We start from the raw sequence: 24,675 nt of genomic DNA on the forward strand, positions 1-24,675 counted from the left end.
CCAAACAGCATCTCGATGTTGTCGTTTACAAAGAAATGCAAATTAAATGTCATATAAGGAAACTGGTTACGCCAATGGGAGGAAACTCTACATGAAATTTAAATCAAATAGATTTTATGGCTTTTGTAACATGCTACATGATGACCAAAAGGAAACTGTATGACAAAGAACAGAATTCCATTTGAACATCAAATCAAATCGTTTCATACATTTAAGATTCATGAAGAATCAATACGTTAATTCAGTTAATAGTGTTAATTTCAATTACACGTCATATATTGGCCTCTTCATTAAAAAGCGTAGCTGCCGTGTGTAGGTTTAGAGACATACTAGTTTTTTCCCATATCTTAACCTTGTCTTTTAATAGTCGTCGTTTCCTTGCTGATTTTTTTAAAGATTAATATCAATTCACGACTCCAAAAAAATTGAAACGCAATGTCCGGTAAATTGAGCTGTCTACACGATTTTCTCTCTCTTATAATTCCCTACTTTAAAGACACATCTCCACGGTTAAATGTTTAATTTCATGTTTGTTAAAGTATTGTTTACTTGTATTAAGAACCCAATATTATTTAGGTAAAATTCCATTCTTTTTTATTGTTTTAAATAAAGGTTACAGTGAAAAAACATAATATTTTGTCCGGTAATATGTAGGATCCCAGTATACAGATTTAAATTGATTGTGGATTTAATATTATCGTAATTTATTATTAAAAAAGTTTGACACATATTAGCGTGGTTTATTATATTCACTGGTAATTATATACATAAATTCAAAGAAAAAACATACATGAATGAATTAAATAAATAATGATAATTACAATTGCTAAACATGGTAAACCCTATCCAGTCATTTGCCATTCCATTTGTGCTTTGTATGACCACCGGAATATCATGGAAAATGACTGTCTATGACTTGAAGAAGGAGAGCGGAGGTAAATTGAATATTTGTTATTCTAATATATATTTTGTATTACCATTAACAAACTGCAAAACCGTGTAAACAAGCAACTGGTCACCGCTTAAAGCGATGCTTTAAAAGGATTCTACTGATTTATTTTCATACATGACCAGATTTTTTCCGATATTTTGTACCATTTGATGTTGGTTTGGACCAATTAGTTGTCTGCGAATTTTCAAATCATTTCTCGTTTTTCAAGAAAAAAAAACATTTCTGTTGTGCAAAATGACCACTAAAAAGTAACGCTTTTAATTCTTATCGGGCTGAGAATCGCAAAAAGACACTCAATTTAATAGTCTTAGCATATGTCTGTTTAATATATCATTTTCATGTTTTTACATTCTAAGTACTTCACATGGTATGTGTAAGAAATCAAATTTTATGTTTTGAGGCTTTTGTTCTTGTTGCTGGGTCGTTTGATGGTTGCGTTCATTAATCGCCGCCCTTCCTTGTTGGTCTTATTTATCATATTTTGGACTTTAGTGGAGCTGATAATCTGAAATTAGTTTGATGTTAAAAGAAAAAGAAAAAATATTGGAGCGGAAAAAAAGTGTGTTGATTTAATCAGGCAATGTTCCTCTTAAAAAACAAAAATAAAAAGATTTATCTTTTTTGCTTTCAATCATATTTTCAAATCAAATGCGTTCGATTCTTAATGAATATCAGTTTTTAAACATCAAACAGGAGTTGAGACATAAATACTAAAGTATTTATTAGAAGTCACTTTTTAACATTTGTCTGATTGTACGTAGGGAATTATCAGGAGTTATTAAGGTTCTAAATGTCACAAGAAAGATACCAGAAAGTTCAGATGAAATAACTGGCAAAGTAAATTAACAGATATGCTATCTGTGTGTCAAAAAGGAAAAAATATTAATTTTGTATGAGTATTACTTACATAAACATAGGAACGTTAATACAGTTACATGTGTCTTTTTTTTTTTCATAAAAAAATGGCGTTTCAATGTGACCATTGTTATAAAAACATGTTTCTGGTTAGCTTAAATGTTTAGAAGATGACATAGCAGCAAAGTTAGTCGCTTCCATTGGTTCTGTTATTGTAGTTGTTGTTTATGTTCCTTTTATGTGACTTCATATTGTTGATGTTTGTCCTTATGCGTATTTTTTTGTTTTGACAACAACAACAGATACTTTTATTTTGAGTCACATTACATGATAGAACAGTATAACTTAATACAAAATAGTATAAATGTGAGATTTTTTACTGAAACTATCAAAATCAAGCATCGTCTCATCTTGTTAAACAACATAGTATTCAGACTTCGTTTTTGATATATGTTACTACTTCAATATAATATGTATATACATATATTTATATACTTACAATCCACCACTGATCCTTATTTACACATAAAATACACACAAGAAAGATCAGCTTTAAAACAGAGGCAAAATAATAATCAAACGCCCTCTAAAAGTTTAAAATGTATACTTAATCTAATATATTGGTAAACACCCATCGTACGAAAGTATTTAGTATACACTTGTCAAACTCTTAAATATGCCCAAATACTTCGTATTTGAGTTTTTACATAGATCAACTGCGGAACAATATGAGAAAAAGATGATAAAGGTATAAATACACATAATTAAGTTGAAAATTGATACAAAGGGACACCTATTTGAGTAAAGAAGGTCATTTTGCACACTAAAATAATTATTCTGCAAAAACGTTGTAAATGAATTATAATTATGAAATTTTGCACATGTGATTGTTATTGATATAGATCTACATTACATTTTAGGAAAGTTTTGATTTATATAAAAAAAACAATAACAAAACAATAGAGTCCCTTCAATATACTTTTTCAGGTTTCTCATAGGGTGTTTTTTGTAGCTTTAATGTAAAAAGATGTTTTGTACGCTCTTTTAATTCTTCTTAATACATTCTAATTGAAATTTCACAAGAAAGCATGATATTAACATTATTTTAATTGTATATAGAATGGTTATTCTAGATTATTAACATTGAAAATTTGAAACTTATTTTCATTTACTTACTAACAATACGTAGCGTTTTAGATAATACATCTATTCTATCGATTCATAGAGATTGAAAGAATAGAGAAAAAAATCATTTTCTCTTCGATGATAATGAATGCAACATTATCTTTGACTAATCATTAACATTTCGACGTTAGGATAAAGTATTGAAACCAAAGCAAGTTTATCGAGGTGTGACTTGATCTGAACAGAACATAGGTTGATTAAAATATTAACCATAACATTCTTTGTTACAACCACATAGAAATGCATCCAGGGGTCCCTTGTTTAGTCCAAGTTCGAGGCGAAATTTTTACTCAGACGTAAAGTTTAATTAGTAATAGGTCACTTGCAAATATTTTGGCATATACATGTTTATTCTCCGTATTGTATACACATGCCTTAATACCACGAAAAGTTGCCATTATATTTGACAGCTGATCGTACAGAGATGTTAGTATACTCAACTCCTCAAAATCCAGATATCATTTTTCATGCACTATTTCAATGAAAAAGGATTTTTGCACCTCTCTCTATCAATTTTTTCATCCGGTTTCTAACGCGTACAAGTTTCTAAACAGTCATTACACCCGAGTATGATTGATAATACAAGAAAGGAATCTGAAACAAAAGCTTGGGTATCCTAAATATTAAGATGAAATGTGTTTGTTATTGTTTCAGAAACGATATCAGTGAGTCTTATAAATTAGAAATATTTAAACCTAATATGTATATGGTGATTAAATTGTAAATGAACAGAAAAAGAAATGGTTCAGTAATGAAGTGTTCTGTAATTTCCAACCTTAACCTTCGTGAAACTTGAGTTTTATTTATGATGCAAGCAATTAACTGTAAACGAACACTTAGTGATACCAAACAATAAACGTTATTGTGTAATATCCTTTTAGTATGTCTTATGCTAAAAGAGTATTATACCAAATATGTTTTATGATTCTGCATACAGCAAAATGCGGCCAATAATAATTCAAATTTCACGAGACTAGAAAAAACCATGTCAGACAAAGCTACGTATCATAATGATTAGAACATTTTATTGAAAGCTTTATTAGAAAATACAGAATTATATACAATACAATAAAGTAAATAACTGGCTAATAATGATTTCGCTTAAGCAATATACTTATTTCATTGAGGATCTTTTGTGATTTAAGGTTACATTTAGAAATTGTATTTTTGGGGTATTTTTAGATGCATATGATAGACTTGCACATTGGAATTAATTTGACATTTGTATCCATCTATTTCATTATACAAACAAAAGCAAGACAATTATTGCATGCAGATTAAAAAACATAACAGCCCTTTTGGTTTGTTTCTTTGTGTCATTTAAACAGAACAAAAGATTTACGCAAAAATATGTTGATAAAAGAAGTTAAATTTTCAAATGTTATCCATATCTTGAGATTTTAAAGAAGACTGCTTGCGACATCCGCTGTATATTATTGTTAATAAATGTAGCCCCTTCGACAGGCAAAATGGTTGTCAAATATAAAATTTAACGGACCGCAAGGTACCGCCATAACCTAGAGAACAGAACATCCGATAGGGCACCGGAAGAGAAGTGACATAGTCAATCTTCACATTAAAAGCAAAACACCATTTGCTCCAGTTCTACTATTTTATTCAAAACTTTCATCCAAGCTGTCCGACTTTGCGCTTAAATAATATTCAAACTTATTGAAAATTCAGAAAAGATAAATGGCTAACTACATTAGTTTGTTTGTTTGTTTGAGTTTTACGTCACACTAACACACAATAGTGGAGGAAGACCACAAAAGTTCCGTAAGCTAGCTGTATAGCTTTCTTACATGACAAAATTAGAAGACGCTGGTGCGGATGGAACCTACAGCGGTGAGAGGCAAGTGGTTTGTAATCTATGACCTTAACTTCTCGCCCACGTACATACACTAGAAAAACTTTGTACTGGGATGATCTGACAAGAAAAACTAATTTCAACAGACCAAGGAGTGTATGTCATTTAGTGCAATAGTAAATGTAAAAACAAGAAAAAACTTACTTAAAAAATTGAGTCATGTAGTGCAAATGAGTCATGTAGTGCAATAGTGAATGTCAAGACACATTTACAAAAACTGACTTTAATTTAAAAAAAATATTTGAAATAAGTATCAATAAATTTAAAACATCTGTAGATATGTTCATAAACACTGTACTTTACAAAATATAAATGTAACACGTTCGTGTCATTCATTCTATTTCTATTGTGCCAATCTAGAAGAAAAAATATGAGCAGTTAAAAGCTTCCTCTAAATAAACTTAATTTCACTGAAATAACAATAAAAAGAATGTTTCATATAATAGGACAAACCAATTTCCCTAAAATCTAAACTAAAATAAAACGTTTATCATAATATTTCAGTAGAGGAAGTCCCTAAATGACTTGTAATCGTTATCATATTAAAAAAAGGTCAAAAATCAAAGATTACATTAAATTTGATGAGATAGAAGTTTTCTATTGAAATACTGTAATGATTCATAGAATGGAAGTATTTTAACGCCATTGGCTATAACAAGCGGAATAGTTTAAAATCTGGAGAAAGAGTTATCATTACAAAATTACATGAAAATTGCAGACTCAGTCTGATGAAGGATAATGAAAAAGTGCAACAACCCTCATACCCCTAGCACTGACTTAAGCGTATAAAAGTCATCACTGTTACATTAAAAAGGAACTAAGTCTTGGATTTACAAAATATCCAGTATGACCTGAGTTAAGATCACTGACGTCTTAAATGGCAAAGGAGGAAATATCATGTTGATATTTAAAGACTATCTCACTACGCTGTTAATTCCAAGAATATACAGAGTTCACGCAGTGCAAACTAGTCTACGTTGATCTTCATAACTAGCCTTTATCCTTGCACAGATCAATGATATTTATTTTTACATCAATACTTTACATGTTGTAGTACAAAACCTTGTTGTATATTTTTAAGACATACTCGTACATGTAATACAGGGTACATATTTTGCAAGATAATGATATATGATCTCTACATTTATCAGCCATGTTTAACGTTTGTTGTAACTTTTTTTTAAAGATTGACCTTAATTAGCACCATGTACATCCTTTAAAAATCAATTTCGGATATTAAGATTCGTGTATGGTTGTTAAGTTCTCTATGTTGTTAGTATAGCAAATAAAACTTATAAATATGTGACACTTCAAAGTGATGCTCTAAATTTCTTTTCAATAATATAAAGGGGAGCAAAAAATTTGTCTTAGAATTATTTCATTTAAGATTAAACAGGTACATTATTAAAAAGGAATGCGTTAAACAATTGTTAGAATAATGCAATACGAATGCCCTGACAATATTGGCCGTTTGAATTATACTGGTTGTGAAAGGAGATGGGCCAGTATGTTAAACAGTATACCATATATTTTCTAATTAAGTTTTTTTTTTAAATGCGTTTATTTAAGGTCGCCGCCGGAAAGCCCATATGGGCGACTCTACACTCAAGTCGGGCCATCCTAGAGCGTCCCGTCGAGATTTTTTCGTCGATTTTTTTCGAGCTTATATTGGTGGAGGAAGACCCCAGGTGCCCCTCCGGGCATTATTTCAGGCACGAGTGGGCACCTGGGTAGAACCACCGACATACCGTAAGCCACCTGAATGGCTTCCTCACATGAAAGATTTCGAACCGAGTGAGGATCGAACCTACAGCGGTGAGGGACCTGTGATCTCAAGTCAGCGACCTTAACCACTCGGCCACGGAGGGTTTCTAATTAAGCTTGTGAACCGTGTGTTTTTGTACACTATGCAAACTTCACAGCATCTGAATTCAAATGATGCCATGATCATTTGTGTAGTGAACCGATTGAGGATTTTATATATATTCGAAAATACCTTACACAACGAGTAACTACATGAAAACGTTCAATTAACATGATTAAAATGATATGAAATACGGGCTTACATAAATCTCAAGCAAAACCAGGAAAGTCAGGGTAAAAGAATTGTTAAATTGTAATACGGATTTTCGAAACAACAACACCATTTAATGATGACATATTAAAGCTGCATGACTCCATATGAGCCAAAATATTTCAAGAAAATCAAACTTAAAAAAGTACGTAAATTTCAAAGAAAGTAAAAATATTCAATATTCAAATAATAATTTACATGTTATGTGCTATTTTCATTGATTTTCAGTATTCGTTGCCATATTTCTACTGCGTGACTTACGCATTAACGGCAATATTTATATTTGGACCTCTTGTTTGGTTACGTGGATTGTACATGTAAGTACATTTCGCAATGTGTAAATTACTTTCTTTGCTCACTTCACAATATTTAACCTTTGAATACATTTTCAAGATTTTCATGATAATAAAGCTTGAATCTGGAGGCGTGTTGCTTTAAGGTTATATATTTTATTAAAGGAAGTGCTAGAATAGGTATCTTGTATCTTGACATCTTGCTTCCTAGAAATATGACAACAAAATTGATTTGAAAAAAATGACATTTATCAAATATGTTTTTATCATAACCACCACCATATATTTCTAGAACACAGTTCTGAGTAAAAATGGTAGGTGATTGGCTTGTGGTCGGTATTGTTTTAGAAACAAGGAAGTCGGGTTTTCCCCTTTATATGTATTTATTAAAGTGGATAGGTCTACAATAAGCGCAATTTAAAGAAATATTTCAAATATTGATGAAAACAATAGAAATGTATAATCTTGTAAAGTATTGCTTGAGAAAAAATGAAAAGTTCTAAATTATTAAGTTTGAATATTTCACAGTGATAAATAATTGTTATATTATTCTCTAGAATAACTTATGGTCTGCTATATGAATTTACGCAATATCAGATCATGTATCTCACACTTGTCAACAACATCCATGTACAATGTACAACACCAAATATATCCATAATTTAATCCAATAAAATTCAGAACGAATTAAAATTTGTTTTAATACTTGTAATAATTGAATAAAGGTTTCCTATAGAATCTCACACGAGTTGAAATATTATTAAACGAGTTGAAGAAATTGTTATAAAGAAGACCTCTGGCGAGTTTTATAACAGCTTCATGAAAGATTCAGGGACAAGTTTAACCAATTTTTATATAACGTGAAAATGATTGTGACATTACTAAACATAAAGCAATTAATTTATTTAGATTTGTTAACGCTTCGGATTACTATTTTAAGGAACGCAAGGCCAAGTGCGTTCATACACAATCCGTGTCAAGCCCTTGTTTCCTTGAGCAAGATATTTTGAACTCATTGTTCAGTGATGGTTGGCTCAAGACAAGGCCTTTAAGCAAATAGATTCTTTCACATACGAACTAACATAAATTCGGTATAAACTTAACTAAAAATCAAAACTCGTGAAGAAACGCTGAACAAAACAATCCTCAAAACGATGCCTTTATTTAAAAACATCAATTTGAATTAAAAAGGTAGAATATGAAAAACAAGTTTTTCTTGATTAAATCAATGTTAACTTTGATATCAAAATACATGTAAGATAGATTATTTTATCTTCAAACATCTTTTCAAATTACATAAAACTAATTAGGTTATTTCAGTTCTTTAATAATATCAAACAGGAAATCAGACATATTAACTCAAATATTTGCTAAACGTCAACATTATGAAATGATATAACGTTTTAACTGACACAGTAATGTTACATAATGTATAACGTTGAATAATAATAAAAGTTTAAGTTATATAAAAGGCAACAGATGCGTCATACGCTGTTTTTCTACAGGGAAGTTTTTTATCGTGCCCTAATGACTACGTACTTTATCTTATGTAAGTCTTTGTGTACGTGAGGATGTAACTTTAAATGCGGTTCGACATTACAAAGGGTATACAAACACATCTTTAGTGTTTAAATATTTGGATATCTTTTCATCAAAAATGTAAAAGACATAGCAACAGATCTAAAGTGTGTTGCTTGTTTTTTGTTCATTTTTCTGTTAAATACGATACACTACATTCTCAGACCTACTCATGATAGATCAACACAAAAAGCAGCACAATTTTTAAAGTAAAAGATGTTTAGTGTCGTATGTTATGTCTGGTAATGTGAAGGCATCATCGTATTACATTGTATAATATCAATTGACAAAAATTATGCTGTCGGTAATTCTACACAAGAATCATGTTCCATTGCTTTCAAAAACATGTTGTAATAATCATAAAAAAGCATATTTGAATGCCATTAGAAATAAAATAATAAAACAAAAGCATTAAAATGCAAATTTTACAGTTTTGATATTTCATCTGGTATTATGATTCAACTCGGCCCGAGGAATTAAAGACCTTTAAAGTCATTTAAATACATGTAACGACAACATTTGGAAGCAAATCCAACGTCACTTGACATGTGTTAAATAGCAATAAAACATTTAGTTTTATTTACTATATCGCGTCATTTGACAGCATCATTTGACAACATACAAAGTCATTAAAACACCTTTATTAATACCTGACGTCATTAAATATAAAAGGATCGAAATTTATCCATAACGAGTGTTTCCAAAAATATTGCATTCTAAATCACTTGACAAAGGCATTGTTTATCAGATATAGCTTGCATACAAAATGTGTCATAATTCCTTGTTACAACCATAATAATAGAAGAAGAAGAAACTAAAAAAAACTGTTATATAGAATAAATACTATAATCTGATATCGAATCTTGGACATCTACATCGACATTCTATCGTTAGTTTACATACCTAGCATTGAAGGACAAAATTTTTTAATGGTTTAAATATTTTAACATAATTTTAATTAATGCTCACAATTATACTAGTAATTTATTAATCTTATACTCGTAAATATATTTCAACTTGGTATCATATGTTATACAGACATACAAACTTCACAGGGGAGGAACTGTTACACGAAGGATGGAGTTCTTACGATAACTTGTCAGGAGTTCGTGTGATAACACTTTTGTATATACTTCAAAAACACTCGTCAAAATGACAATTTTCATCTTTAAAAAAGTGAGTTTTAGGTGCTAAATTAAACTTTACTTATACAGCTTGTCCTACATCCTGTATAATGTGTAAAAAACTAATTCATAGGACATTTTGAATCGCATCTTCCTTAAAATCTGGTAGTTTTGAGTAAAATTTCCAAATTATTTGCCAATTCGCAAGTATTGACCTGTTTATTTCTGGTCTTCATCCTTGCCATACACTATATACCTAATTATAATGCAAAATTGCAAACGTAAAGCCCCAGCTAAAACAATATTATAGCAGATTTTTTCAAATAACCTGGAGTTCTTGTGATAATTCTGAAGATGTCCCAGAGTTCTTATGACTACTTTTGTTACTTCCAATGTGTTTCTTGCGCTAATTCACGGCACGTTTTCCTATATGACTGAAATACTGTTGGGAAAAAGTGTAAAATAAAACAAACAAACGGCACGTTTTAGCGTTTTTTATTATTCAATAAGGTTGTAAATCATTATGAAATCATCATTTAAGTCATGCCAAATTTACTGTTTTCCGGGTGACATGACTAGAAATCACGTTTACTTAAGCCTTTTAGTATGAGAATAGAAAGAGGTTATTAACCATAGAATCGCATTCGTGACATCTTATTTTGAAGTGTACACTTTTACCTTGTAATTTAAAGGAAGCCATATCCAATATCTTTAATCGTCTTTCTAATCAAACAATTAAAGTGTCATATTTAAAGTTTGTTAAATGAGAATGATAAAAAATTTTGCTATCAATGAAATTGAAAAATCTAGTAATTGTTTATCACAAATTCGCATCGCAAACTTTTAGGTGTCAACGTCGCACATAGATTATTTAAATGCTTTTAAAGGCCCATTATGCGCAAGAAATGCTTTTATTTCTATTTCTAAAAAGCCCTGTTTTATAGTTTTCTTAAAAGTACTCAATGGCCAATTACATGAACCATCTTTTGTTTTGTCCCTTTTTGCAATTATAATACTTTTGAAGCGATTTAGTATTTTGTATGGAAGTCAAAATACTACTTTGTTTACATGTTACTGCACTTATGACAAAAATTTACTCGGGGATTCTTTCTATTGATGATAATCATTTAACTTGCTCTAAAACGTTCTTTATTACATTATAAAACTCATGTTTGCATTTTCTCAAGTATGAAACATTTTTTACCGTTTCTTGGGCATAATGTGCTTTAAGGGACTCCAATAATTATTTTATTGACATGACGTGACTCGAAATATTTTTAAATACTTTTACACCATTTGATGCAGGTGATTACCTTTTTAAACTCATGTCGGGCTTAATTTTAAAAACATTTTCAAATTTCCAGAAGAAAGTTTTCGATTTGTTTTGCTGTTGGTTTTGCAATAAAATATAACTTATTTTTCTATTACTTTACTTTGTTTGTGTTGACATGGTCCTAGAACTGTCCACTGTTTATGTCACTTCGATAAAAAAGGTCTTAAACCTAGTAGGGAAGAACAAAGAGTTTTGTCAGACAGAGTAAACTCGTTTAAATGTTGTTACAAAACTAAAGCAAAACATTCTTAGCATTTTTTCATTTTTAAAGCAAAACGCCTAAACATTTATATCAATGTGTAACATTCTTTAAGCACAACGCCTGCCTGAAGATTCATATCAATTTTCAAACACCAATATCAGGGTGTCTAAAATGTGTAAACTTATGTCATGTAAACAAATTAAAGTGATTGGAACCAGTTCATTTCAATAATACATTGTACATACAACTTCTAAAATTAAGTAAAATGGTTTATTATGTATGTAAGTGCAGTTAATATAAGGAGACAAAAATAGCACGATCTTTCGACTTTAACTTAAAATATGAAACCTTTATGAGGTTTGGAAATATTTAAACACATTTCAAACTTTTAAATTAAGTATACAATTGTTTCTTCCGGTTTGACTTAAGACATGTTCTTCATATGGTATTGTGTGGCTATAATATTAAAGTGACATTACAGTATATCCAAACACGAGTATGCGGTCAGTGAACAAGTAAAACAGTACTAAAAATGTAGACATTTTTCATAAATAGAAATTTCTATAAATATCGTTTCAGAATGCATTGGTAGCGCTCGATTCTTAAAAAGGATTAGGCAATCTTTTAATAACTAAGGTAGTCTTTATATTGTTTCATTAACATTTTTCATTACCATTTTTGGTCAATCATCATTATTGTAGCCATTCTTTTGAAATATATTACTAATTCAAATCAACTTTACAGCGAAAAAGTGATCATAATGTCACTTAAATAGACTGTTTCTTACGTTTTTTTTAATAATACTATATATAGTTTAATTGAAACATCACAAGAAAGTGTGACACTGAGGTTACTTTAATTGCACAGGGAAATTGTTGTTTTTCATTATTTGCATTGAAAATGAAAAAAAATTGAAACTTATTTTCATTTACCTCTAGACAATACGTGGTGTCGACTGCATATTACCTTTATCCTACCAATTCATATAAAATGAAAAAATATATATTAGCTTGTTTTCTATGATAATATTGAAGGTAATTTTATCTTTGATAAGTCAATATCATTTTAATGTGGAAACAGATTATTAAAGTTAAAGCAACCAGTGTTAACATGTCGAAGTGCAATTTGAACTGAACAGAACATCAGTTGATGAATATATTAAAGATATACTCTGCTCATCTTTAAGTGAAATATTTTATTGCAGAAATTTATTGAAATCTATAAAATTCTTACTGAATATGTCTTGAACGCCGCCTTTCCTTGTTGATCTTGTTTATCATATTTTATTTAAATAAAAGAACGTACAAGTTGTGTATTTGAATCTGTCTTTCTTATCACGGTCAAGTAAAGCTGTACCTGTCTTAAAAAACGCCAGTATTTTAATGACACTATATATATCTATTGTGTGTGTAGGTTTTAAAGCATGACATATCTACATTGTGTGATTTCAAAACATGTTTATTTTATATCTACAAAAGGACAGACTGTGTTCCAATCATCAATATTTTCAAAAATCAAATTTGAGCATTATTACAGCATATTTTTAGCATTACACTCTTCGTAACAAGCAAGATTAATGCATAGAAATACATCCTCAATTCTCCTGGGTTTGATCCTTAGGCAGGGCGGAAGTTCCTCAATCGTTGAATGTAATGGTAATTGTCATTTATTTCTCACCACTCATTCTGAAAGCATGAGCAAAAAAGTCGGTCAATTACTGAGACATTGGTACTTACTAATTACTTATCCAGGAAAGTCGAGCTATGAACTAAATGTGCCAATATCGGTGTTTTACATACAAAAACAGAAAGCTCAATACTTAAAGTGGATTTAAAAATGGTTCCACTATTCATTGTTTTTTTTACCCTCAGATTCAATAAACACGAGACATTTTTAAACATTACTTTTTTTTCTTGATGCACTTAATTTATCTAACATTATCTTTCATTTTCATTTAGAGAATATTTCAACTTTATGGTTTTGTTGTAATTTTTTTCTCTAGACAATTTCAGAAAAACCTTCAACCCCAAAGACTTTATTGACCAACTGATTCTGTTTTATTTTTTATAAATTAATGATTCTATGAAGACTAAACAGTTAATTTTTTGTCAAGAAAAACAATGCAAAAATATTAATTTTGTAGAAGGCGACACTAAATTTATTCTCTTTGTTATTCTAATCATAACATATGAGAAGAAATTAATACCACTAGCCTGCAGCAAAACTATAAGAGGAAATCAAATTCCACTGAAATAAAGCAAACAAAAACAAACCATGCTTATTAATTGCATTAAAACATTAAGGTCCCCATTTAATACAAAAAGATATGTGTGAACTACTTTACTTAGATTATTTTGAGCCTATGGTTGTTGACATGCTACAAATATGAACATATAAAAAAAAATCTTTATATAAAGATGTGATATGTTTGGAAGATATTCAATATATTATATTAGAGATTTCATGTTAATGTAAGCTCCAGACCGCATACAAGAATTATATTTTTTAAACTCAAATCATACATAACTATATATTATACTTTATTTTTATATTGACAACGTTATTCGACGCCATCAGAAGAACAAGTCCGTCATGATAACCATCCCTGTAATTGCTTGCAGCGATAAAAGCAAACCATTTGTCACAACGATCCTGCACACGTGCACTACCGAGCACTGCCTGTCATCACTTTATTCTGCGGGCTTTTTAACTTCAGTATTTCGAGAATGTGTCGATTTTAACTGTTAGACCCTTTACAAATTCCACATAGATGGAACATTCCAGTGTGCACATTTAGCTGGTAAAGGTTAAACATAAACAGAACAATTAATCAATAATTTTATATAGTTCAGTTTCGTCACCATACGACCTTAATGTTGTTTGTGCGCCATAAAACCAAACAAAACAGAAAAAGATAAGTATGCCATGGACAAGTTGAAACTTTAAACAAGGACAGGTTTTGAAATGATACTTGTGGCTTTCGTCTTTACGTAAGAAAAATAATTAATATGCAGTAAAAAAAGAAACTATAATGAAATCGGTTTCAGTTTAAAATATAACATTATTTGATATTAAGGGATATAAATCACTTTCAAGGAAATGTTAAGGAATGTATTTATACACATTCATTTCCTTGTTTTACATTTGTAAGGTGAGACAAGAAAATGCACCTTTTTACATCACAACTTTGTTGTTTTTTTTGTATTGTATTGAAAACATTTTTGTTGAAAATGTTTTCGTCAATAATCAAAAACAAATAAGGCATCTTAAATGTTGTTTCTTTTACGTCAATACGAGCTCACATAAAAGCTTGAGCAAAATAGGAAAGAATGCTATAAATTTTCGAAAGAAATGTTTTATATTTATGACAGACAACAATGAAGTATCTTATGCAAAAGTTTGAGATGCAAGCATACATTCAAAAATGGACATGTCAGTTAGAAAACGTTATAAACAAATGACCCATGAAGTCAAGCTTATAATTGGCAAAGATGCTAGGCTTCCACTTTCCTAGATATCCCATTTAAACTATATAAAACTAAGGAGGGCTATGTTGAAACATGACAAAAATTGTCTGAATTGTCCAAAACGTCCGTCTGTAGGAGGGAATTATACCGACGGGTTTAAATAGAAAAATTTAATATATTTGCTCTTTTATTAAATTTATTGACCATAATGCATTACATATTGATCCACCCTTGTAAATTATAAAATAAAATCAAATGTAATTGGTTTTTGTGCTAACTGTTATTTGCTCTCCGGTACATTTTAGTGATGATAATGCTTGATTCTGTAGGCGTGTTGCTTTAAGAATTTATATTTTATTAAAGGAAGTGCTGGAATAGGCAATTGTGATTAATAACTTGACATCTTGCTTTTTAAAAATATGACAACAAAATGAATTTATCTTTAAAATAACATTTATCAAATATGTATTCATCCACTATATCAAATAGCCGCCACAATATATTTCTAGAGCACAGTTTTTTTACTGAGAAAATAAGGTTAGTTCATAGGTCTGTGATTGGTATTCTTTAAGAAACAAGGAAATCGGGTTTTCCCTTTTATCGATAATTAAAGTGGATAGGTCTACAATGGGGACATTTTCAAGAAGTAATTCAAATATTGATGAAAACAAAAGAAATGTATCATATGGATATTCTTAGAAAAGATTGCTTGAAAAAAATATTGATAACGTTCCAAATAATTCAGTATGAACATTTCAAAAAGGATTTATAACAGTAATATTCTTTTCTAGAATAACTTATCATCTGCTTTATGAATATACGTAATATATCTAATCATGTATTTCACACTTGTCAACAACTTCCATACATATAATTCTTTCATGGTTGATGTTGTCATGTCTGATACCAAATACTATTTTAGTAGTTCGATATCACAATTCAATATTTAACTAAACAAACCTTGAAATAAGACGGATACTGTTAGTGTTTAGTGTTGATCACCTGAAGGTAGTTCGTAAGTTTTGATTATTTGAAAGCTTTAATGCTAACATTTATATGTTGCATAACTTACAAGGAAATCGGGTTTCCCCTTTTATGCAATAATTAAAGTGGATAAGTCTACAATAAGCGCATTTTAAAGAAATATTTCAAATATTGATGAAAACAATAGAAATGCATCATCTTGTAAAGTATTGCTTGAAAAAAAGTTGAAAAGTTCTAAATTACTAAGTTTAATTATTTCACAGTGATAAATAATTGTTATATTAATCTCTAGAATAACTTATTATCTGCTATGTGAATTTACGTAATGTCAGATCATGTATCTCACACTTGTCAACAACATCCATGTACAATGTTCAACACCAAATATACCCATAATTTAATTCAATAAAATTCAGAACGAATTAAGATTTGTTTTAATACTTGTAATAATTGAATAAAGGTTTCCTATAGAATCTCACACGAGTTGAAATGTTATTAAACGAGTTGAAGAAATTGTTATAAAGCAGACCTCAGGCGAGTTTTATAACAGCTTAATGATAGTTTCTGGGACAAGTTTAACCAAATTTTATATATCATGACAATGAATGTGACATGACTACAAAGAAATTAATTTAATTAAATTTGTTAACGCTTCGGACTGCTTTTTTAAGGAACGCAAGGCCACGTGCTTTCATACATAATCCGTGTCAAGCCGTTGTTTCCTCTAGCAAGACTTTTGAACTCATTGTTCAGTGTTGGTTGGTTCAAGACAAGGCCTTTAAGCTTATAGCTTCTTTCACATTCGAACTTACATCAATTTGGTATAAACTTAACTAAAAATCAAAACTTGTGAAGGAACGCTGAACAAAACAATCCTCAAAACGATGCCTTTATTTAAAACATCAATTTGAATATAAAAAAGGTATAATATGAAAAACATATTTGTCTTGATTCAATCAATGTTCACTATGATGTCAAAAATACATGTTGATGAAAAAGAAGGAAGAATGTGAAAAACAAGTGTTTCTAGTTTCAATCAATGTTAACTTTGATATCAAAATACATGTAAGATAGATCATTTTATCTTCAAACATATCCTCAAATTACATAATACTAATTAGGTTTCCAGTTCTTTAATAATATCAAAGAGGAAATCAGACATATTAACTCAAATATTTGCTATACGTCAACATTATGAAATAATATAACGTTTAACTGACACATGAATGTAACAAAATGTTATATAACGTTGAATAATAATAAAAAGTTAAAGTTATATAACCGGCACAGTAAAACAACAGATGCGTCATACACTGTTTTCTACAGCAGGGGATCGAGCGTATAGCGGTGCGATACTTCTTTAAGCGAGGTGATTTCATGCGATACGCCCTAATGGCGGATTTACCCGTGTAAACACACGTCAGAGTGAGTATTTTTTATTAAGTATTTCATAAATTTTCGATTACAATTGCATATTTTGTATTGAGGATGAGAATATATGACCGACACACATTTCATCAAAATTACAGAGGCCTAAATTCATAATTAAAAAAGTTATTGAGGGTAAACTGACGGCAACTAATTTTGGGTCGGTGAATAAAATCGCTTAATGCAAGCTTATATTAATATAGTTAATTTCTTTTTCTTCTTTATTCTATAAGAGTAATCATAATTGAGTTGCATAGCAAGTACCTTTGTGCTCCGATATACATAGACGCTTACTGGTCAAAATATTTAAGTGTACGCTGGATTTTGGTGCGATTAAATAACTGTACGATGTTAAAGGTTCGATATTTTATTATCACATCTGCTGTACATGTTTTCCTTTGATTATACTAAGATATCTACCATATATGTGCCCGTTTCCGGAATTCTAAAATCTTCTTCTTTCTTTCTTAAAGATTTACTTGAAATAAAAGTTTTGTATAACCATCTATATAAGTGTTTGAACTTAATTTGAATAATTAATAATAATTATCCTGTGATAATTAGGAGTTGGAAAAAAGTAACCTTTACTCTAAGATCTTAGATAAAAAGTAGGAATTTGACCAAAATATGTAAGAATAAATTTAAGAAACAAATTAAGAAATTTTGTATAAATTAATTCACTTTCAAAGCAGAACATTTCAGAAAAATAGCTGTTAATATGTGATATAAGGGCTGTTTTAGTTCATGAGGTTCTAATACCTTTTGTATATGCTGCTGTCAAACTGATATTTTTCATATTATAAATGGAATTAAACATTTCAAACAACATTTCACTGTTGTTCTAGAGATAGAGACTTAGAACCAGGTGGTAAAAATCTTTAGGTGGTAAAATTCTTCTTTAAAATGTTGCTTAGAACAGGCTATTTTTGTAGTGCACATACTTGTGGCTTGTCAGGAAAAAACATATATAATATATAACATCCAATCCATAGAGGAAATCAAATCAGTATTTTTTTTTATATAAATTTCAAGTTTCCATTGCAAAAAAAATAAAATGGAAGAAACAAAACGAATATTATCGTGACTATTGATTATTTGATAGAATTTTAAATTTCTGTGCATAACTTATCTCATTTTAATGATTAAACTTTGTGAGAAATGAATATTTAAATTAACTATATCATAGTATAATACATTAATTGACACTGTTGTTTTAATTGACACTGTGGTTTACATAAGTATGATTAACATACAAACTCAAAACTTGATATTTCATCAATATTGAAAAAGAATGTACTGTAATGAGGAAGTTGCTACAGAAAAACATACCAACATTTAAGCGTACAGTTGGTTTATCGGAACAAATATTAGGCGTACAGTAAGAAAACTGGAAATATTTTATATATTTTCGGATAGATATGGAAAACTACTCTTGTATATCGTTTTGTTTTCAAAAATAAACATGTTGGGACTTAAACTAATCGAATATCTCGTTTTAAAACGACCGATACATTATTCGTTTGCATGTGCATATCAGGTTGACGGTTGAATTTGCAGCAACAAATTCCTCAATAACTTCCTCAATTTCATAAAATTTAGTATTTTATTTTGACAATCATGCACAATTATAAGTTCTGATCAGCATGCATAATGCTATTCTTCAAAACATTACAATGGACAACAAATATTTGGAAAAAAACATGCTCATACCCACTTTCGTTTTCGCTCCCGTTCGCCATTAGGGCGTATCGCATGAATTCACCTCTCTTAAAGGAGTATCGCACGCTATACGTTCGACCCCCTGTACAGGGAAAGTTTTAATCGTGGGTTTAAGACTATTACGTACTTTATCTTATACAAGTCTCGGTGTATGTGATGATGTAACTTTAAATGCGGCTCGACATTATAAAGGTTTTATAAACTCATCTATAGTCTTTATATAATAGGATATCTTTTCATCAAAATATGAAAAGACATAGCAACAGATCTAGCGCGTGTTGCTTGTGCTTTGTTGTTTGTTCATTTTTTTGTTAAATACGATCCACTACACATTCTCAGGTCTACGCATGATAGATAAAAACAAAAAGCAACATAATTTTTAAAGTAAAAGATGTTAAGTATCGTATGTTATGTCTGGTAATGTGAAGGCATCATCGTATTACCTTGTATAATATCATTTGACTCAAGAATCCTGTTCCATTACCTTCAAAAACATGTTTTAATAATTATAAAAAATAAAATCATATTTGAATGCCATTAGAAATAAAATAATAAAAAAAAACATTAGAATGCTAATTTAACAGTTTTGACTTTTTCTTATGGCATTATGATTCAAATAAGCCCACGTCATGCAAGACCTTTAAAGTCATTTAAAAACATCTCACGACAGCATTTGAAAGCAAATCCAACGTCATTTGAATGTGATTCAATAACAATAAAACATTTAGATTTATATCGCGTCATTTGACAGCATACAAAGTCATTTAAAAACATCTTTTAACAATACATGACGTCATTAAATATAAGAGGATCGAAATTTATCCATCACGAGTGTTTCCAAAAATATTGCATTCTTAATCACTTGACAAAGGCATTGTTTATCAGATATAGCATGCATACAAAATATGTCATAATTCCTTGTTACTTTAATAATAATCGAAGAAGAAGAAGCTAAAAAAGAAAACTGTTTTAGAATTGTATATAGAATAAAAACAATAATCTGATATCGAATCTTGGACATCTACATCGACATTCTATCGTTAGTTTAGACAAAACTTTTAAATGGTTTTAATATTTGAACATAATTTTAATTAATGCTCACAATTATAATTTATTAATCTTATACTCGTAAATATATTTCAACTTGGTATCATATGTTATACAGACATACTAACTTCACAGGGGAGGAACTGTTACACGAAGGATGGAGTTCTTATGATAACTTGTCAGGAGTTCGTGTGATAACACTTTTGTATATACTTCAAAAACACTCGTCAAAATGACAATTTTTATCTTTAAAAAAGTGAGTTTTAGGTGCTAAATTAAACTATACTGATACAGCTTGTCCTACATCCTGTATAATGTGTAAAAAAACTAATTCATAGGACATTTTGAATCGCATCTTCCTTAAAATCTGGTAGTTTTGAGTAAAATTTCCTAATTATTTGCCAATTCGCAAGTATTGACCTGTTTATTTCTGGTCTTCAACCTTGCCATACATTATATACCTAATTATAATGCAAAATTGTAAACGTAAAGCCCCAGCTAAAACAATATTATAGCAGATTTTTCAAATAACCTGGAGTTCTTGTGATAATTCTGAAGATGTCCCAGAGTTCTTATGACTACTTTTGTTACTTCCAATGTGTTTCTTGCGCTAATTCACGGCAAGTTTTCCTAAATGACTGAAAAACTGTTGGGAAAAAGTGTAAAATAAAACAAACAAACGGCACGTTTTAGCGTTTTTTATTATTCAATATGGTTGTAAATCATTATGAAATCATCATTTAAGTCATGCCAAATTTATTGTTTTCCGGGTGACATGACTAGAAATCACGTTTTCTTAAGCCTTTTAGTATGAGAATAGAAAGAGAGTATTAACCATAGAATCGCATTCGTGACATCTTATTTGGAAGTGTACACTTTTACCTTGTAATTTTAAGGAAGCCATATCCAATATCTTTAATCGTCTTTCTAATCAAACAATTAAAGTGTCATATTTAAAGTTTGTTTAATGAGAATGATAAAAAAATTGCTATCAATGAAATTGAAAAATCTAGTAATTGTGTATCACAAATCCGCATCGCAAACTTTTAGGTATCAACGTCGCACATAGATTATTTAAATGCTTTTAAAGGCCCAGAAATGCTTTTATTTCTATTTCTAAAAAGTCCTGTTTTATAGTTTTCTTAAAAGTACTCAATGGCCAATTACATGAACCATCTTTTGTTTTGTCCCTTTTTGCAATTATAATACTTTTGAAGCGATTTAGTATTTTGTATGAAAATCAAAATACTACTTTATTTACATTGACAAACATTTTACTCGGTGATACTTTCTATTACTGAAAATCATTTAACTTGCTCTAATACGTTCTTTATTACATTATAAGACTAATATTTGCATTTTCACAAGTATGAAACATTGTTTACCGTTTCTGGGGCATAATGTGCCTTTAAGGGGCTCAAATGATTGTTTTATTGACATGACGTGACTCGAAGCATTTTTAAGACTTTTACACCATTTGATGCAGGTGATTGCCTTTTAAAACCTATGTCGGGCTTATTTCTAAAAACATTTACAGATTTTCAAAAGAAATTTATAGATATGTTTTGGTGTTGGTATTGCAATGAAATATAACTTATTTTTCTATTACTTTACTTTGTTTGTGTTGACATGGTCCTAGAACTGTCCACTGTTTATGTGACTTCGATAAAAAAAAGTTCTTAAACCTAGTAGGGAAGAACAAAGAGTTTTGTCAGACAGAGTAAACTCCTTTAAATACAAAACTAAAGCAAAACATTCTTAGCAATCTTTTATTTTTTAAGCAAAGTGCCTAAAAATTTATATCAATGTGTAACCTTATTTAAGCACAACGCCTGCCTGAAGATTCATATCAATTTTCAAACACCAATATCAGGGTGTCTAAAATGTGTAAACTTATGTCATGTAAACAAATTAAAGTGATTGGAACCAGTTCATTTCAATAATACATTGTACATACAACTTCTAAAATTAGGTAAATGGTTTATTATGTAAGTAAGTGGAGTTCATATAGGGAAACACAAATAGCATGATCTTTCGATTTTAGCTTCAAATATGAAACCTTTATGAGGTTTGGAAATATTTAAACACATATCAAACTTTTAAATTAAGTATACAATTGTTTTTCTTCCGGTTTGACTTAAAACAAGTTCTTCATATGGTATTGTGTGGCTTTAATATTAAAGTGACATTATGCCCAAACAAGCGTTTAAGGTCAGTGAACAAGTAAAACAGTACTAAAAATGATGACTTTTTTCATAAATATAGAAATTTCTATGAAAATCGTTCAGAATGCATTGATAATGCTCGGTTCTTAAAAAGGGGTTGGCAATCTTTTAATAACTAAGGTAGTCTTAACATTGTTTCATTAACATTTTTCATTACAATTTTTGGTCAATCATCATTATTGTAGCTATTCTTTTGAAATGTATTACAAATTCAAGTCAACCTAACACGAAAAAAATGATCATAATGTCACTTAAATAGAATGTTTCTTCTGGTTGATGAATATATTGAAGGTATACTCTGCTCATATTTGAGTGAAATATTTTTATTGCAGAAATTTATTGAAATCTATAAAATTCTTACTGAATATGTCTTGAACGCCGCCTTTCCTTGTTGATCTTGTTTATCATATTTTATTTAAATAAAAGAACGTACAAATTGTGTATTTGAATCTGTCTTCCTAATTACGGTCAAGTCAAGCTGGATATGTCTTTAAAAAACGCCAGTATTTTAATGACACTATATATTCATTGTGTGTATAGGTTTTAAAGCATGACATATCTACTTTGCGTGAGTTCAAAACATGTTTATTTTATATCTACAAAAGGACAGACTGTGTTCCAATCATCAATATTTTCAAATATCAAATTTGAGCATTATTATAGCATATTTTTAGCATTACACTCTTCGTAACAAGCAAGATTAATGCATAGAAATACATCCTCAATTCTCCTGGGTTTGATCCTTAGCCAGGGTGGAAGTTCCTCAATCGTTGAATGTAATGGTAATTGTCATTTATTTCTCACCACTCATTCTGAAAGCATGAGCAAAAAAGTCGGTCAATTACTGAGACATTGGTTCTTACTAATTACCTATCCAGGTAATTCGAGCTATGAACTAAATGTGCCAATATCGGTGTTTTACATACAAAAACAGCAAACCCAGCCCTTGAAGAAGTAGCTTTATAATGGTTGAAATATTTATTGTGTTTTCTAATTCTTCAGATTAAATAAACACGAGACATTTTAATTATAACATTTTTTTCTTGATGCACTTTATTTATTTAACATTTTCTTTCATTTTTATTTAGAGAATATTTCAACTTTTTGGTTTTGTTGTACATTTTTTTCTAGACAATTTCAGAAAAACCTTCAACCACAAAGACTTTATTGACCAACTGATTCTGTTTTATTTTTATAAATTAATGATTCTATGAAGAATAGACAGTTAATTTTTTGTCAAGAAAAACAATGCAAAAATATTTGTAGAAGGCGACACTAAATTTATTCTCTTTGTTATTCTAATCATAACATGCAAGAAAAAATATAAGAAGAAATTAATGCCACTAGCCTGCACCAAAACTATAAGAGGAAATCATATTCCACTGAAATAAAGCAAACAAAAACAAACCATGCTTATTAATTGCATCAAAACATTAAGGTCCCCATTTAATACAAAAAGATGTGTGTGAACAACTTAACTTAGATTATTTTGAGTCTATGGTTCTTGACATGCTACAAATATGAACATATGAAAAAAAATCTTTATATAAAGATGTGATATGTTTGGAAGATATTCAATATATTATATTAGAGATTTCATGTTAATGTAAGCTCCAGACCGCCAATAAGAATTACATTTTACTCAAATCGTACATAACTACATGTATATATAATACTTTCTTTGTATATTGACGTTATTCGACGCCATCAGAAGAAAATATCCGCCATGATAACCATCCCTGTAATTGCTTGCAGCCATAACAGCCCACCTTTTTGTCACAACGATCCTGCACACGTGCACTACCGAGCACGGCCTGTCATCACTTTATTCTGTGGGCTTTTCAACATCAGTATTTCGAGAATGTTAGCCCCTTTCAAAATTCCACATAGATGGAACATTCTATTGTGCAAATTTAGCTGGTAAAGGTTAAACATAAACAGGACAATTAATCAATAATTTTACAGCACCATACGACCTAAATGTTGTTAATGCGTCGTAAAACCCAACAAAACAGAAAATAAATAAGTATGCCATGGGCAAGTTGAAACTTAAAACAAGGACAGTTCTTGAAATGATACTTGTGGCATTCGTCTTTACGTAAGAAAAAGAATTAATAAGCAGACAAAAAAGAAACTATAATGAAATTGGCTACAGTTTTGAAATATAACATTTAATTCATTTGATATTAAAAAGGGAAATAAATCACTTTCAAAGAAATGTTAAGGAAAGTGTTGATACACATTCATTTCCTTGTTCTACATATGTAAGGTGAGGCAAGTAAATGCACATTTTTACTTCATAACTTTGGATTTTTTGTATTGTATTGAAAACATTATTTATT

Source organism: Ruditapes philippinarum, unplaced genomic scaffold, assembly GCF_026571515.1.
Source record: "Ruditapes philippinarum isolate M1 unplaced genomic scaffold, ASM2657151v2 ctg5194_1_1_1_1, whole genome shotgun sequence".
Lineage (NCBI taxonomy): Eukaryota > Metazoa > Mollusca > Bivalvia > Venerida > Veneridae > Ruditapes > Ruditapes philippinarum.